At 37.8% G+C, this 18,367-nt stretch overlaps 1 long non-coding RNA gene across 2 annotated transcripts in view; it reads right to left on the reverse strand.

Annotated features, from left to right (window-relative positions):
- Positions 1-18,367, reverse strand: part of LOC138441509 (uncharacterized) — a 185,619-nt gene that overhangs the window by 15,604 nt on the left and 151,648 nt on the right. The window contains exon 2 of one of the 2 annotated variants that reach the window (XR_011257369.1): positions 6,774-6,866. The exons of the other annotated variant lie outside the window; for it this stretch is intronic. This is a non-coding gene — a long non-coding RNA (uncharacterized lncRNA). The remainder of the gene's footprint in view (positions 1-6,773; positions 6,867-18,367) is intronic. 2 annotated transcript variants of the gene reach the window in all.

Raw genomic sequence — 18,367 nt, forward strand, 5'->3', positions numbered from 1 at the left:
CTCTACTCAGAACTGTCTACCGGCTTTCCATCTGACCTAGAATAAAATTCTATGACAAGCAAAATCTACACTGGCCCAGGTTCTTTCATCTCCTGACATCACATTCTATTATTCCAGTCTGCATTCCAACACTCGTCCAGAACACTGACCTTGCTGTTACTTGAGCAATCTTGGCTATTCCCATCTTAAGGCCCTTCCATGTTATTCCCTTAACCTAAAATTATATTCCCACATTATATGTACGGCTATATAAGCTCCTCCTTGCAGGTCTTTACTCAAATCTCATCTTAAGGAGGCCTGTCCTGCTCACCATACAAAAGATCTCAATCCCTCTCTGACACTTCCTGGTTTTCATTATCCTTAGCATTCATCTTCTGGAATATTATATATTTTACATATTTAATCACTTTATTTTCTGTCTCTCTGATCAAGTTATAAAGCTTCTTGAGGGCTGGGATATTTTTTAATTCAGTCTTGATACTTCAACATCTAGAGCCATGCCTGCAACATAGGTGTTCAAAGAATATTTGCTGCATGAAAGAATAGGTTTTTAGTGTAGTAGTAAAATAATTACTGTTATAAGAATTCAATCTGATACGTATTTGTTGGAGAGCCTCATAACCTTTCATACATCTCTTTGCCATGGCTCTTATATAATAGACTAAAATAGCAGAAAATAAAACAGCAAATTGAAGGGCAGCACACTCAGACTGGGCATTTCAGAAAGGATTCCCAGAATGATATCACCATTTTGATGCTTAAGAGAAAAAATATTCATTCATTCAACAATGATTTAATGATTATTATTAATGTACCAGTCACTCATTAAAAGCTTCGGTTCAGTTCAGTCGCTCAGTCATGTCTGACTCTTTGCAACCCCGTGGAAAAGCTTGCATAGGAAGACAGAGAAGACTCTGGCCTTGCTTAGGAAGGCTGTATAGTCCATAATTTTTCTCCTATTGTTTTGAAGTTGTAATTCCCAGCTTTGCATGGCTGTGAAGAAAAAGGAGAAGGCTAAGGAGGAGGTTTAGGAGGAAGAAGATGAGAACAGGAAGGAACAGGAGGATCAATCACTCACACATTAGTAGAACTAAATTTTTAGGCAAATAGAAACACAGAAATTAATGGGTTTCTTAGGGGCTAAACAAGGAAATGTACTCATCTCACACGCTAGTAAAGCAATGCTCAAAATTCTCCAAGCCAGGCTTCAACAATACATGAACCATGAACTTCAAGATGTTCTAGCTGGTTTTAGAAAAGGTAGAGGAACCAGAGATCAAATTGCCAACATTCACTGGATCATTGAAAAAGCAAGAGAGTTCCAGAAAAACATCTATTTCTGCATTATTAACTATGCCAAAGCCTTTGACTGTGTGGATCACAACAAACTGTGGTAAATTCTTCTAGAGATGGGAATACCAGACCACCTGACTTGCCTCTTGAGAAATCTGTATGCAGGTCAGGAAGTAACAGTTAGAACTGGACATGGAACAACAGACTGGTTCCAAATAGGAAAATGAGTACGTCACGGCTGTATATTGTCACACTGCTTATTTAACTTATATGAAGAGTCACAAGAAATGCTGGGCTGGAAGAAGCACAAGCTGGAATCAAGATTGCTGGGAGAAATATCAGTAACCTCAGATATGCAGATTATACCACAGAAAGTGAAGACAAACTAATGAGCTTCTTGATGAAAGTGAAAGAGGAAACTGAAAAAGTTGGCTTAAAGCTCAACATTCGAAAACTAAGATCATGGCATCCAGTCACAACATTTCATGACAAATAGACGGGGAAACAGTGGAAACAGTGGCAGACTTTATTTTGGGGGGCTTCAAAATCACTGCAGATGATTGCATGGTGACTGCATGGTATTACAGCCATGAAACTTAAAGATGCTTACTCCTTGGAAGAAAGGTTATGACCAACCTAGATAGCATATTGAAAAGCAGAGACATTACTTTGCCAACAAAGATCTGTCTAGTTAAGGCTATGGTTTTTCCAGTGGTCATGTATGGATATGAGAGTTGGACTGTGAAGAAAGCTGAGGGACGAAGAATCGATGCTTTTGAACTGTGGTGTTGGAGAAGACTCTTGAGAGTCCCTTGGACTGCAAGGAGATTCAACCAGTCCATCCTAAAGGAGATCAGTCCTGAATATTCATTGGAAGGACTGATGTTGAAGCTGAAACTCCAATACTTTGACCACCTGATGTGAAGAGCTGACTCATGTAATGACCCTGATGCTGGGAAAGATTAAAGGTGGGAGGAGAAAGGGATGATAGAGGATGAAATGATTGGATAGCATCACAGACTCAATGGACAAGAGTTTGAGTAAACTTCAGGAGTTTGTGATGTACAGGGAGGCCTGGCATGCTGCGGTCCATGGAGTCACAAAAAGTTGAACATGACTGATCCATTGAACTCAGTCCTCTCTCTAAAACCAGCCCTAATATGATGCTTTGAAACTTTCTTCAAAGGCCCATATTGTGTCTTACCTTTGTTCTAGCTTTGCATGATCAATATCCTGTTTATTATAAGAAAAATAGCATAGGGAAAAGCAACCATAGTAAGTTTATGGTATTGCTACAGTTGGAAGGAGTACACGTTATGGAAAAGGAAGTTTTTAAACTAAGGGCAATTCTATACTTACAAATATACATTTCTTAATACATGGTTTGCTATCCTAGTGAGAAGTGAGCTTGATTTTCTTTCTGGGCATATGTCTTGTGTGGGGAGAGTGTAGACTGATTAGAGGAAAAAGAGTTAAACTCAGGGTATGATTATTCCAGGCCCAAGGTTTCCTCACAGGCACATAATAATTGCTGTTAGCAATGTACTTTTCTAAAGTTTAAAGCTACAGCATAAGTAAAATAAATGTTTATAGATATCAGACCTCACAGCTAGTGAAAGTGAAACAAACGTTCTTAAGTCGCTCCTTAGAGATGCACACAATTAATTGAAGACAGATAATTGCATGTGTAATGGCTTCTTGTACACTAAGTACCTGTTTACAAATCAAATTATTCAATTTGGAGTCTCAAGTGTGTGCTGTCTATGCTCGATTAACCCCTTATGGCTATGCATAAACACCTAGTTTGTGAAGAGGTGGCCTTAATAATATCTTTAAGATCATTTAGATTATAATTTAAATTTAAATCTGTGAAGTAAAAATCTATGATCACTTCCTAAGTAAAGAAATGTAACATATCAAGTATTATTCTGAGTCATTTGCTATTATTATTTGAGGCTCAGAGGTTTATTTGTAAAACTTGTGTTTAAACAAGTTCTCCTTTCAAGGGACTTCCCCCTGCAAAGAGATAATTAAAACATGCTTTATAAAAATCTGAAAAGGCAGTTTTCTAAAAGCATTTGAGAGCCTTAACAAAGTTTCTTTAAAAATACTTCTTCTAAACATGAAAATTAGGTGCCTTAGAATTACTCATGTACTCATTTCTTCACATGAATCATATTGCACACAATAAGGAAACACCATGGAAATGCACAAAGAGAAAGAAGACGTGATTCCTGCACACAACACGTGATTAATGCATCGGATCCATAACACTAATGCTTTAGGAGGGATGGACATGCTGCTGAGCTTAAACCCTGGTGTTACACAGGCCCTAAAACCAGCTCCATAGCTCAGGAAACAAGCAAACAATCTTTATGTCATCATCTTTAGCCTTAGTTTTCTCATCGATAAAAGCAGACTAACCTAGTACCTTGCTCAGGTAGTAACGTGAGAATAGAATGTCTAGCACATTCTAAAAACTCACAGAAAAGCAAAATCTATTGATAAGTTAAGAAAAAAGTTTTTTCTATTTTTCCATGACTTAATATCTATCATCTTCATAGATGGGTAAAACTAGATTAAAAAAAAAAAAGACTCATAATGGATAATTAATGCCACAGGAAAAGTATGATTCTTTTGCAGAGAGGGAATGAAAAGCAAGGTTAAGATTATGATTCATATAGTGAAGCTAGATTGTTCCCTTGAAGGTTATGTGAACATATGGCTAAATAAACAGCAGAATAAGAGGTTAAGAGGTCAAATTGTAGAAAGTGTACAGTGGATAAAAAAAATTATATTTGCTACTGTTTTAAATATTTGGAGCTGTTTTATAGATTTGAGTTTAAAACAAAAAAAAGCCTTTGATAGGAAGAATATGAAAAACATAGGAATAAAAAAATAACTTGATGTTTTTAAAAAAATTTCTATTTTGTATCAGACTTTCCAACTTGAAGAAAAAGTTCAAATCATTCTTTTCTCCAAGTGAAAACAAAGGAAAATCATTATAGAGCACTTGGGATGAAAATAGAGCTCACACTATTTTTATATTGTTCTTTAAATAGGTTCTGTTCAATAAAAGAGTTTAGTTTGCTTTTTAGTGGCAGTAAATACAAATAGATATCTCTGGTATTAGTTTTCCCAGGTGTAGGAGACTTTATAGGAGACTGTTAATTTCTTAAACATTACCGTTTTTAGTATTCATTTTGGTGACTGAAACTGAATGTTTGAATTGGGTTCAGATTGTTAGGAATCTATACTCATTTTACTTGGCTTCTGAAATATAATTGGATTATATGTGAGACTTACAGGCTCAGGAAAAACAAAGCATTTATGTGGTTCATTTTCACTTTTGTTTCTTTTCTCTCATTTCTAACCTTCCTTCTTTTCTCCTTTCCTTGTTACCTTCCCCTTTTTCTTCCCCTCCCCCTCCTCTTTTTTTATTTGCTTATTTCCAAAGAAGGATAAACAGTGTTTCCTATTTATACTGTTTTCTTAAAAGGAAGAAATGTCTGAAAAAGTTATTTTTCATTACTGACAACTTTTTCCCAAGATGATTTGACTACCCATGTTTAATATCTACAGTAAATTAAGTTCAAATAGAAAAGACTGAGCCTTTTGTTACAAAATGACTGTGGACTGCCTAACTCTAATTGCCTATGTCCCTATTTTTGTGGTTAGATAGAGAACACACACTGAAAAATAACCATACATTCATCGCATGCTTTGTACTGCTCTTTGGGAATTACACTTCTGACGGCAATTGCACATTTCCAGCGGTAATCCAAGGCATTCAGCTTCTGTGCCCCTTATGCTTCACAGCCTTTTCTGAGTCTAATAGACAGCCTTTTTCCATGTTCAGCAGTCTATCTCTTTCTCATAAATGCCTTGGTGGTAAACTGAAGTGTATGCTAAACAGTTAATGCAAGAAAAGGATGGGACTGTAACTCTACTGGATATAAGAGGAATCATGAAAATATTACAAATCGATCAAGTATTCATTATTGGAAAGATGATATTATTTTATAGTAACTATTCAAAACACTAGGCAGTTGGCTCGATTTCTCTCTGAGATAGTGGACAATAAATGGGAAAAAATCTCATTTACTCCATCTGTCTCATTTAGCACCCATTGTATTCCTTTGTAGTATAATTTAAAAATGTTACTTCGAACATAGAGGTAATGGAGAAGAAAAGAGTACATCTGAGAAAATTTAGGCATAAAACTGGCAAATAACTATCTTAAAAATATTGTGAAAGAAAAAAAAAAAAAGGATACTTCCAGAAAATTTATATTGACAGAGCCAACATTTCTTTTAAAATGTGGTTCAGCTTCCTAGAGACAGAAAAATGTGACTTGTTGCCAAAGGTCCTGTTATTAATAAATACGAGAAAATCTGCAGAAGCACAGAGTAATGGCAAGTGTCTTCAGTTCTCTGAAACAGTGTGGCATCACAGAATCTGACTGTTGCTTTGTCTTTTTTTGCTTTCTTAAAGAAAATGTGATACTGGAAATTCTTTATTTTACCATCAGTTCTGCCAGTGAATATGTAAAGAAACAATATTCCTTGCACTAACACGAAGACAAAATATAATCAAGGTATCTAACCTACAGATGTCATCTTATTTACTAAATGTCATCAATTTTTTAATATCCTACCAAAATTAAGAAATAAAGTCTAACATTTTTAATGTTTAGCTACCACTTATCATTGTGTATGAGAATTTCTTAGTCCTAAGATTTATTTTGTAACATGATAATATTCTGTGTTCATCTTTATTTGGAAGTAATATCTGTTTTAAGTGAAAGTATTTTCAATGCACAAATGATAGTGCATGTGCTCTGTTTCTACATACAAAATAATGCACTGTAAGGAGTGAGAGCTGGAGACATGTTGACAGAATTAGAGAAATCCTAGTCTTGTATAAGTTCTGAGAAAAGTCCTATTAGGAAAGATTTTCTGTAACTTTAGTGTTCTCAGTAGAGCAATGTATGTACTATCTACCCTTCCAGATCTACAAATACAGTCATATTATTCTAAGCTAAATTTATCAGAAAAAATAAAAAATAGGGCATTTTGGTTTATTGTTTTAGCCAATAAACTTGCTGCATGTTAAATGATTTTTCACATATTAGATATACAACAGAAGTCAGTACTAAAATTATAGTTTGAAAGGTAAAACTTGTGTCAAAAAATGACAGTTTAAGCTATGGGAGAGTTTGATGGGTTATCATTGTAAACAATAATTATCCTGTTATAATTCAAATAGCTGAAGAACATGAGATATTTACTCAGCTATTATACGAGATATAGCATGTAAAGATTAACTTTAGTGGAACTAAGGTGATCAATAATTCACTGTTATTTTGTCTGTGGGCTTCTCTTGTGGCTCAGCTGGTAAAGAATGTGCCTGCAGTGTGGAAGACCTGGGTTCAAGCCCTGAGTTGGGAAGATCCCATGGAGAAGGGAAAGGGTACTTACTCCAGTATTCTGGCCTGGAGAATTCCATGAGCTGTACAGTCCAAAGAGTCACAGAGTCAGACAGGACTGAGCAACTTTCACTTCATATTATGTCTGTAGAATTAAACAACAAAAAATAACATTTTTTTCAAAGGAATACATAAATGTTTGTTTTTGGATATACTAGTACTGGGCCTTCCCTGGTGGCTCAGAGGGTAAAGAATTCGTCTGCAGTGCAGGAGACCTGGGTTCAATCCCGGGGTTGAGAAGATACCCTGGAGAAGGACACGACAACCCATTTCCAGTATTCTTGCCTGAAGAATCCCATGGATAAAGGAGCCTGGAGGGCTACAGGAGGGCTCTATGGGGTTACATAGAGTTGGACATGACTGAGTGACTAAGTACTAACTAGTATTGACTTTCTCTAATATTAATTATTGTGATCCACACAGTCAAAAGCTTTGGCATAGTCAATAAGGCAGAAATAGATGTTTTTCTGGAACTCTCTTGCTTATTCCATGATCCAGTGGATGTTGTCAATTTGATCTCTGCTTCCTCTGCCATTTCTAAAACCAGCTTGAACATTTGGAAGTTCACGGTTCACATACTGCTGAAGCCTGGCTTGGAGAATTTTGAGCATTACTTTACTAGTGTGTGAGATGAGTGCAATTGTGCAGTAGTTTGAGCATTCTTTGGCATTGCCTTTCTTTGGGATAGGAATGAAAACAGACCTTTTCTAGTCCTGTAGCCACTGCTGAGTTTTCCAAATTTGCTGGCATATTGAATGCAGCATCATCTTTCAGGATTTGAAACAGCTCAACTGGAATGCCATCACCTCCACTAGCTTTGTTCATAGTGATGCTTTCTAAGGCCCACTTGACTTCACATTCCAGGATGTCAGGCTCTAGGTGAGTGATCATACCATTGTGATTATCTTGGTCATGAAGATCTTTTTTGTACAGTTCTTCTGTGTATTCTTGCCACCTCTTAATATCTTCTGCTTCTGTTAGGTCCATAACATTTCTGTCCTTTACTGAGCCCATCTTTGCATGAAATGTTCCCTTGGTATCTCTGATTTTCTTGAAGAGATCTCTAGTTTTTCCCATTCTATTGTTTTCCTCTATTTCTTTGCATTGATCACTGAGGAAGGCTTTATCTCTTCTTGCTATTCTTTGGAACACTGGACATGGAACAACAGACTGGTTCCAAACAGGAAAAGGAGTACGTCAAGGCTGTATATTGTCACCCTGCTTATTTAACTTCTATGCAGAGTACATCATGAGAAATGCTGGGCTGGAAGAAGCACAAGCTGGAATCAAGATTGTCGGGAGAAATATCAATAACCTCAGATATGCAGATGACACCACCCTTATGGCAGAAAGCCTCTTGATCAAAGTGAAAGAGGAGAGTGAAAAAGTTGGCTTAAAGCTCAACATTTGGAAAATGAAGATCATGGCATCTGGTCCCATCACTTCATGGGAAATAGATGGGGAAACAGTGGAAACAGTGTCAGACTTTATTTTGGGGGGCTCCAAAATCACTGCAGATAGTGACTGCAGCCATGAAATTAAAAGACGCTTACTCCTTGGAAGAAAAGTTATGAACAACCTAGATAGCATATTCAAAAGCAGAGACATTACTTTGCCAACAAAGGGCCGTCTAGTCAAGGCTATGGTTTTTCCAGTGGTTATGTATGGATGTGAGAGCTGGGCTGTGAAGAAAGCGGAGGGCCGAAGAATTGATACTTTTGAACTGTGGTGTTGGAGAAGACTCTTGAGAGTCCCTTGGATTGCAAGGAGAGCCAACCAGTCCATTCTGAAGGAGATCAGTCCTGGGATTTCTTTGGAAGGAATGATGCTAAAGCTGAAACTCCAGTACTTTGGCCACCTCATGCGAAGAGTTGACTCATTGGAAAAGACTCTGATGCTGGGAGGGATTGGGGGCAGGGGAAAAAGGGGACAATAGAGGATGAGATGTCTGGATGATATCACTGACTGGATGGATGTGAGTTTGAGTGAACTCCAGGAGATGGTGATGAACAGGGAGACCTGCCATGCTGTGATTCATGGGGTCGCAAAGAGTCAGACACGACTGAGCGGCTGAACTGAATATTAATTAAGAAGTTTAATACTTTTTTCATTTTTCCAATTGTCTTTTTTAATTGAAGTATATTTGACTTACAATATTGTATTAGTTTCACAACATAGTGATTTAATCTTTTTATGGGTTATAATTCATATAGTTATTATGAAATATTTACTATGTTCCCTGTGCTGTATACTACATTCTCGTAGCTTTTTTTATACCTAATAGTTTGCATCTATTAATCCCCTGCACCAAACTTGCTCCTCTCCTCACTTTTCTTCCCACTGATAACCACTAGTTTGCTTTTTGTATCTCTGAGTCTGTTTCTGTTTCATTATATTCATTACTTTATTTTTTAGATTCCATATAGAAGTTAAAATATACAGTCTCTCTTTCTCTTTCTAACTTATTTCATGGAGCATAAAACCCTCCAGGTCCATCCACATTGTTGCAAATGGCAAAATTTCATTCCTGTCTGATTATGGAATAACATTCTACTGTGTGTATATATATACAGAACACCTTCTTATTCACTTATCTATTGATGGACCCTTAGATTGCTTCTATATCTTGGTTATTATAAACAATGTTGCTATGAATACTGGGGTGCATGTATATCTTCAACTTAAGGTATGTACTCAGGATTTAAAGTGCTGGCTTATAATATAGGTCTATTTAAACCAGTTTACACTTCCACCAAATGTAGACTAGAGTCCCTTTTCTCCAGATCCTCACCAATACTTGTTAGTTCTTTTTTTTTTTTTTTTTTTTTGACACTAGCCATTCTGACAACTGGGAGGTGAAATCTCACTCTGGTTTTGTTTTGCATTTCCCTGATGATCAGTAACGTTGAGCATCTTATCATGTGCTTGTCAGCCATCTGCAATCTTCTTCAGAAAAATGTCTGTTCAGGTCCTCTGCCCACTTTTGAAAAAAAAAAATTAATTGAATTGTATGCTTTATTTCTATTTCTTTGTTTCTATTTCTGTGCTCTTCTATTACTTTCTCAGGTTCTGTTAGCATTTTTATTACTATAGCTTTGAACTCTTTATCAGGTAAATTATCGACCTCAGTTTCATCAGGGGTTTTGAATGTGGCTTTATCTTTCTTTATTAGAAACATGCTCCTCTGTCATCTCAAATCATTTGACTCTGTTTACTTCAGTGAGATTAGGGAAAACAGTTATCCCCAAGTCCTTATGTGGGAGCGTCCCTATGCAGTTGATGTATGCCTAGTGACTTTGGTGGAGAGCTGGGTTTGCAGTGAGCACAGGCTCTCTCTAGGGACTTCTCTCAGCCACCACAGATGGGATCCAGAGCTGGAGTCACAAGGGTGAGCCCCAGAGCCAGCTGTGAGCTGGGATTTCTCTTAGGCTTAAGGTGGTCGGGGCTCTACAGGAAGTGGAGGCCGGGCTTGAGGGGGTGGAGCAGGGGCCATGAGGGTGCAGGGCTTCTCCCAGCATGAGGAAGTCTCCTCCCCGGTCGGGAGCATGGCCCAATCTGTGGGCTTGGAGCAATGCTTCTGAGGTGACTCCACTTCCTCCCCTGGTATGTATGCCCCCTTAGTCACAGGTGGGCTCGGAGCCCTTGGAGCTGCACTTCTGTGGAGGCTTTGCTTTTCCCATGTGCACGGACACCAGAGAACTGGTGGTCTCCAACTTAGGGGGAGCAGTGCAGAGCTTGAGGGGCTGGAGTGGGAGTCCAGTGTGGGCAGGGGAATGCACTGGGGTGCTCCTGGCAAGCTGGCCAAGTACAGGGCCATTTTCAGTCGCCTGCCCCTGTGCTGGGACTGGAGGCAAGTGAGTGTGTGTACAAACTCCTAAAGCGGAGTCTCAGTTTCCTACAGTCCTCCAGTATGACATACCAGATTTCAAACCAGCTAAGGGGCTCAACATCCTGGTGTCAGGGTCCAGGGTTGCTGCACCTAATATGAGGCGTTGACTCTTTGTTTGTTAGGGAGGATTCTGTGATAAAGTCTTTTTCTTCTGAATCACTTGTTAGGGCTGGGGGTCCTGACCAGAATTGCCTCTCATTCCCCCACCCCTACCAGATTCTGTGTGGTTCTTTCTTTACAGGTTTGCTTGTAGATGAGATATTTTGCTAGTTTTCTGGTCATTCTCTGAGAGTTGCTCTCTATAGACAGCTGTCATTTTGATGTATTCATTGGGGGAGGTGAACTCAGGGTCTCTCTTATTTGACATCTTGACCCGACCTCAGTTCAGTTCAGTCGCTCAGTCATGTCTGACTCTTTGAGAACCCATGAACTTCAGCATGCCAGGCCTCCCTGTCCATCACCAACTCTCAGAGATTACCAAAACTCATGTCCACTGAGTCGGTGATGCCATCCAACCATCTCATCCTCTGTCATCCCCTTCTCCTCCTGCTCTCAATCTTTCCCAGCATCAAGGTCTTTTCAAATGAGTCAGCTCTTCACATGAGGTGGCCAAAGTATTGGATTTCAGCTTCAACATCAGTCCTTCCAATGAACATCCAGAATGATCTCCTTTAGAATGGACTGGTTGGATCTCCTTGCAGTCCAAGGGACTCTCAAGAGTCTTCTCCAACACCACTGTTCAAAAGCATCAATTCTTCAGTGCTCAGCCCTTCTTATAGTCCAACTCTCACATCCATACATGACTACTGGAAAAACCATAGCCTTGACTAGACGGACCTTTGTGGACAAAGTAATGTTTCTGCTTTTGAATATGCTATCTAGGTTAGTCATAACTTTCCTTCCAAGGAGTAAGCATCTTTTAATTTCATGGCTGTAGTCACCATCTGCAGCGATCTGGGAGCCCAAAAAAATAAAGTCAGCCACTGTTTCCACTGATTCCCCATCTATTTGCCATGAAATGATGGGACCAGATGCCATGATCTTACTTTTCTGAATGTTGAGCTTTAAGTTAACTTTTTCATTTTCCTCTTTCACTTTCATCAAGAGGATCTTTTGCTCTTCTTCACTTTCTTCCATAAGGGTGGTGTCATCTGCATATATGAGGTTATTGATATTTCTCCTGAAAATTTTGATTCCAGCTTGTGCTTCATCCAGCCCAGCATTTCTCATGATGTACTCTGCATAGAAGTTAAAATAAGCAGGGTGACAATATACAGCCTTGATGTACCCCTTTTTCTATTTGGAACCTGTCTGTTGTTCCAGGCCCAGTTCTAACTGTTGCTTCCTTACAGATTTCTCAAGTCAGGTCAGGTGTTCTGGTATTCCCACCTCTTTTAGAATTTCCCACAGTCTATTGTGATCATACAGTCAAAGGCTCTGGCATAGTCAAGAAAGCAGAAATAGATGTTTTTCTGGAACTCTCTTGCTTTTTCAATGATCCAATGGATGTTGTCAATTTGATCTCCAGTTCCTCTGCCTTTTCTTAAACCAGAACGAACATCTGGAAGTTCATGGCTCACATATTGTTGAAGCCTGGCTTGGAAAATTTTGACCATTACTTTACTAGCATGCCAGATGAGTGCAATGGTGTGGTAGTTTGAGCATTCTTTGGCATTGCCTTTCTTTGGGATTGGCATGAAAACTGAACTTTTCCAGTTCTGTGGCCACTGCCGAGTTTTCCCAATTTGCTGACATAGTGAGTGCAGCACTTTCACAGCATTATCTTTTAAGATTCGAAACAGCTCAACTGGAATTCCAACACCTCCACTAGCTTTGTTCATAGTAATGCTTCCTAAGGCCCACTTGACTTCACATTCCAGGATGTCTGGCTCTAGGTGAGTGATCACACCATCGTGATTATCTGGGTTGTGAAGATCTTTTTTGTACAGTTCTTTTGTGTACCTCTATTCTTCATTTTTTAAAACAAATAATTTAGTTCTCTGCCAGGGTCCAGCCCTGGTGGATCCAGGGTAATTTGAAGGGGAGACAGAGTAGGCGAGGAAAAACTTATTTATTTATAAATACAAAGAGAGATTAGGAAAGAATAGTATAGTATGAAAATTAGTGGAGAAAAGAGTCTGAATAACTTGGTTTACACAGAGAGCTAATAAAACCTCGAGACAAGAGGTTTGCACCATCTATGTAAGCCACCGGCGCCCACTTGAATAGTGGAGGGTGCCCCACCTTGGGCTCCCTCTCACGTTGGTCTTAGAAGCCAGGGCAAGTAAGTAGACATGGTAAGCCTCCACGCCCCAGGTGGGAATTCAGCCTGAAAAAGAGAGGGAGAAAAGACCACACAGGAGAAACCAGTCTTTCCAGTGACAGGCCCATCCTTTATTGTTAGGGAAAGCCTTTTATACTTTTGGTTGTACATAGAGATCAATGGATAATACAAAATTATGCAATGTCAGCAGCCCTGACTCTTATTGAGACCAGGCTTTCTCTCTGCATATCTAGCTGTATACACAAGTCTTAGGTGATTTACATCATCTTCTGGTCATGAGGCCAATTAACATTTTACGGCCCTTTTCTGATAAGGGTCTGTCACCCACAAAACTTATTACCTTATTAGTGTTCTTTTCCAAAATCTGGTGCCATTCTCAGAAAGCACTAAATAAAGTTACATTCTTATATAGCAAGGACACAACAATTTATAATGAAGAAAGAGTAGTACAGTGATTTATAACAAAGAGAAAATTAATTAACTCAAAAGTCTAGTGTTGCTAACATCAAAAACTACTATATTCCTAATTCTGCATCCTGTTTACATTGATTAATATCCTCCCAGGTGCCTAAAAGATAAAGGATATGGAGGCCTGGCGGCAAACATTAACTGAACAACCAAACTAATTCTTAGCTCTAAAAAGCTCTATATCTTTAAAATGTTTTAAGCTTCATGCTTCTCACAGTTGGGGACTGTAAACAATCACAAGTTGTAAAAGTCCGGGGGAAACTGTCAGGCAAGTTAGAGAGCCATCAGAGGGATTTGAGCTGAAACATTCCTTTCATATGCAGGAGACCAGTTGGAGCTCTAAGTTAACTTTTTCCAGAGAAAGGTGGTCGAGGATAGTCCCCTGTAATGTCAGAAGAGTATAGTATAGCAGACAGTAAACAGACAGATTTTAGTTTCAGGGTAGATGCTCAGGCAGAGGACCCCTTGAGACCTGACTCGCCTTGCCTGTCAGGTCTCTCTGCATGGGTGGGATCTCCTGTGCTGGCTCCCAGCAGTCCTCCTTATATAATTTATTTTTAATTTGGTGAAGATTTGTATTCAGATATGTCCATTATTTTCTACATAATGATTTCAAATGGATGAGATTCTTGTTACTGATTTTTTTTCCATTGATTCAAATTTTGCCTCAGACCTCAAACTGGTTATGAAAATAAAAGCACTATTCACCAACCCTGAATATTCACTGGAAGGTCTGATGCTGAAGCTGATGCTCCAACACTTTGCTCACCTGATGTGAAGAACCAACTCATTGGAAAGGCCCTGATGCTAGGAATGACTGAAGGCAGGAGGAGAAGAGCATGGCAGAGGATGAGATGGTTGGCTGGCATCACCTACTCAATGGACATGAATTTAAGCAAACTCCAGGAGATAGTGAAGGGCAGGGAAGCCTGGCATGCTGCAGTCCATGGGTTTGCAGAGTCAGACAAACTTAGCAACTGAACAGTAACAATTCACCAATCAATGATTTAAGTAATGATTCTGCTTTTCTCTTTCTATTTTAGGTTCTTTAGCTATTATTTGTAGAGCAAAGAATGCTGAAGATTTTTAGGAGAGAAGTATGCTTTGTGCCTAATAAAGAAAAATTCAATGAGGTGGGCTTTTAAGAGGAAAATATTTTGAGAAAAGTAATAGTGTTATCTTGTTCCCTGACTGTATCTAATTGGTTTACAGTGAACACACTCTTCTGTATTAATATATTCTCTCCAAGTCACTCTTACTCTATTCTGCCAACATAAAAGTGCCACCATGTTTAATATCACTTCCTCCATACAAATTTTTTACCTTTTAGTTTATAACATCTGGAAAACAACATAATTATTTAACATATCAATAAATATTTTTTGAAGATGAATAACCCTCTCTTATTTATTTTCCAGAGAGAATGCGGAGGTTAATTGCATTCTAAAATATTTCTATGAGTCATGAAACGACATAATAACACTGAAGCCTTAACAGAGTATGAATAAAATGAATATAATATCTTTAAAGTATCTTTAAGGTATGACCTCTTCATCACCAACCATTGTTTATCAAAAGCAACAGTGATGGGTGAACAAGTGTATAAAAAACAAAGTGTGAAAATGGTTTCTGAGAAATACTCTGCAAACATGTTAGAAACAGAAGTGTAGAGATCAAAGTATAAGTCTGTTTTTAATTGGAAGAAAAATATTGACAGTATTATAAGAGTAGCTAGCTAGCTAATTTATGCTCTTCAGAATCTGAGATAGATCAGAGGAAAGCATTAGGAGCAAGAATTCTCTGTCCATAGATTCTCTAAGAAAGTGATTCCCAACCTTTTTGACACCAGGAACCAGTTTTGGGGAAGAAAACTTTTCCATGGATGGGGTGGGGAGAGTGGGAAAGTGGGGGGTGGGGTTTCAGGATGATTCAGCTGAACAGTGGGAAGCTGTAAATAAATAGAAACCTTCCTTTGCCCTCTGCTCACTTCCTGCTGTGTGGCCCAGTTCCTAACAGGCCACAGGATTTGAGTACCCCTATTCAAGAGGGTACAAAGTAACATTTAAAATTTGTATGTGTGCATTGTTGGATTTGTTATTTTATTTCCACTCTGGGTTTTCAGAATTTTTCACTTATCATTACATTCTAATTCACTGTTTCTTATATTTGAAAAAAATATACTTACCACTTTTAATGGAATAATATTATGAATCCATAGCACTGACATAAAATACTTAAATTACAATGGTACTTACAATAGTATTTAAAATGGTAGAAAAATAAAATCAGATGTAAGACCTTTATGCTTACAGCTCTTACAAATTATAAGTCAAACCATTTTATAAACTAAAGATAAACTATAAAAACAATAGAATTCAAATTATCAATGTAAATTTTATTTGACAAATAAATGTTTTACTAAAATTGCCTTTCAAGATGTGAATAGTAGCTTTTAGGCACTGGCTCATCCAAACTACTAAAATTTTCAACTTCAAACTATACTAAGATTTTTATATGTAGAGCAGTGACACCATTCATTGTTCTCTTGGTGTGAATTGTGTTATTGTGTCCACTCGTTTGCCCCCCCTCATAAGCTTGTGTCATAGTGGTACTATTGCCAACTCAATCACATAATAAATACAAATGTAGTCTCTCAAATACAGTGATATTTGGTATTCGGCATGTAGATGATCCAATATATACTATAAATCTATTTTTTAGGGATTTTTAAAAAATTGAATACTCAAGAATATCCAAAATATGCTTGGAAAACTTCAGAGAGCCTCAGAACTCAGTGGAAGAATATCAAATCAGTTATAAACAAATTATTGAAAAACATATTTTAAGACATTACCACCTATCAGACTAAATATGAATCACAGAAAATAGACAATGTCACAAAAAATAAAACAAACTATACAAACAAACAAAATTCTCCAAACAAAGAAAAAACGTAGTGGGGGGGGGAAAGAATGAGAAATCAGAATGCATAAAAATGAAAACTATGAAACTGCAGATACAACACAGATCCTTTTATTTTCTTCCCTTGCAGAAAGGGAAATAAAAGCTAGTGTTCATTTCAGGGATAAGGCTGGAAGGAAGATGGAGTCAAAGTGAAGGTGGGCTATGGTTCGGACCTAATGCAGAGTGACTAGAGCTCAAAGAAGAGTGCTCTAGTCAATTCAGAGTCTAACACAAAGTGGGAAGAAAATGTTCAAAATGTTCAGAATTATTTTGGGGAGATTCAGTTTTGTCTAGCAGTCAAGTCTTTGTCTTTGATGTGAATTGACTTCTATCTACACTTGGGATGATTTTCATTCTCCTTTATTTTCATATTTTTAGTACCACAAAGCAGAATTTCCCTATTTTTGCCAACAGAAAAACAGCTGCCCTGCTGGACAGGAGGAAGGACCTTAACTATATGATCTTACTGCAGAGAAGTAGGACTATAGCAGAAATAGAGCCTTCCTCGTGTTCTGCAGGGGAGATACCTCTGTAATAGCCCACATTGGTGCTTTTCTTCTGTGGCTACTGAAATGCTAATTCAGTTGTGGTTTAACACAAAAGGTTTGTAGTAACATCAGCATATATTTCAACTGAAATCTTTTTATGACTTCTCCAAATGTGAATATGAGGTTGACGTTTGAATTGATATTGCAATTTAAGACAAATTCAATTGTCAAACATTTCACTGGACAACTCTATTCCCAAACTGCATTTAAATTGAAGTAAAATGTAAAGTAATAATAAAAACTTGTGAAATATTTATCTGTCATATTTGCTATGTGCAAACTTCTAAAAATAGATTCTTTATTTACCTGTTTCAATAAATTTCCTGTTTATGAAACTAAAAGCAATAACCAAAATAACAGGATGTAATTATCAGACTTGTGTTTCCTCCCTACGTGTTTACTTTAATATATTTAACATAGATGTAATCTATGTCCTTTGAATTTTCCTGATTCCCATGAAAAATATATCACCAGTAGCTTTCGTTTCATTCTACAGTATATTAACCATAACTACAACTAACTTCTACCACTGAGTTTCACTATAAAAAATTAGATTAAAAGAGAAACCATGAAATATTGAAGAGCAAAACAAACACAATATATAATCACTCAGATACCATTATTGCTAATTTTTTTTTACTTATGCTTTTTAGAATTTCATTTTCCTAAAGATATGTGTATATATCCATTGTTGTTTAGTTGCTAAGTCATGTTGACTCTTTTGCGACTCCATGGACTGTAGCCTACCAGGATCCTCTGTCCATGGGATTTCCTAGGCAATACCAGAGTAGGTTGTCATTTCATTCTCCAGGGAATCTTCCCAACCCAGGGATTGAACCTGTGTCTCCTGCTTGGCAGGTGAATTCTTTACCACTGAGCCACCTGGGAAGCCCATGTGTATTATATGCATACTTATAAAAAAAAAATCACTCGTTTCCCTAAAATACTCCCTGTGCTCTCACTGATTCATGCTCATGGTATCCTTTTGAAAGCACCCATGATGCTCTGCCTGAGAGCTTTTTTCTTCCCCAGGGAACAGTTCTTAGCTAATAATAATGGGAATTAAAAGATTAAGAGCTCAGCTTTCTTGAAATTCAGGTGCAGTATCTTTAAGATACTGCAGTGGCTCACTCCTGTGAGATGCAGAACTCTTCTAAAGAACAAAACCTGGAGAATTTGCCATTAGTCTGACAGAGCTCAATGAGTCTCTTCTCACTCAATCTTCTTTCTTTCTCTACTCTGTGGTCCAAGTGCTCTTCCTTCTAATTCCTCCTACTCCCCTTTATTCTAAGTAGATGTTTCCCTGATTACATCTATTTTACATCAAATCCTATCTTGGCTGCCTTGAAAAACCTAAAACAAAGATAATGCCAGTGGTAGTTAGAGGAAACAAGAGATAAGATAGAGTTTGGAGACTGGCCAACCAATCATCC

This window comes from Ovis canadensis, chromosome 5, assembly GCF_042477335.2.
Source record: "Ovis canadensis isolate MfBH-ARS-UI-01 breed Bighorn chromosome 5, ARS-UI_OviCan_v2, whole genome shotgun sequence".
Classification (NCBI taxonomy): Eukaryota; Metazoa; Chordata; class Mammalia; order Artiodactyla; family Bovidae; genus Ovis; species Ovis canadensis.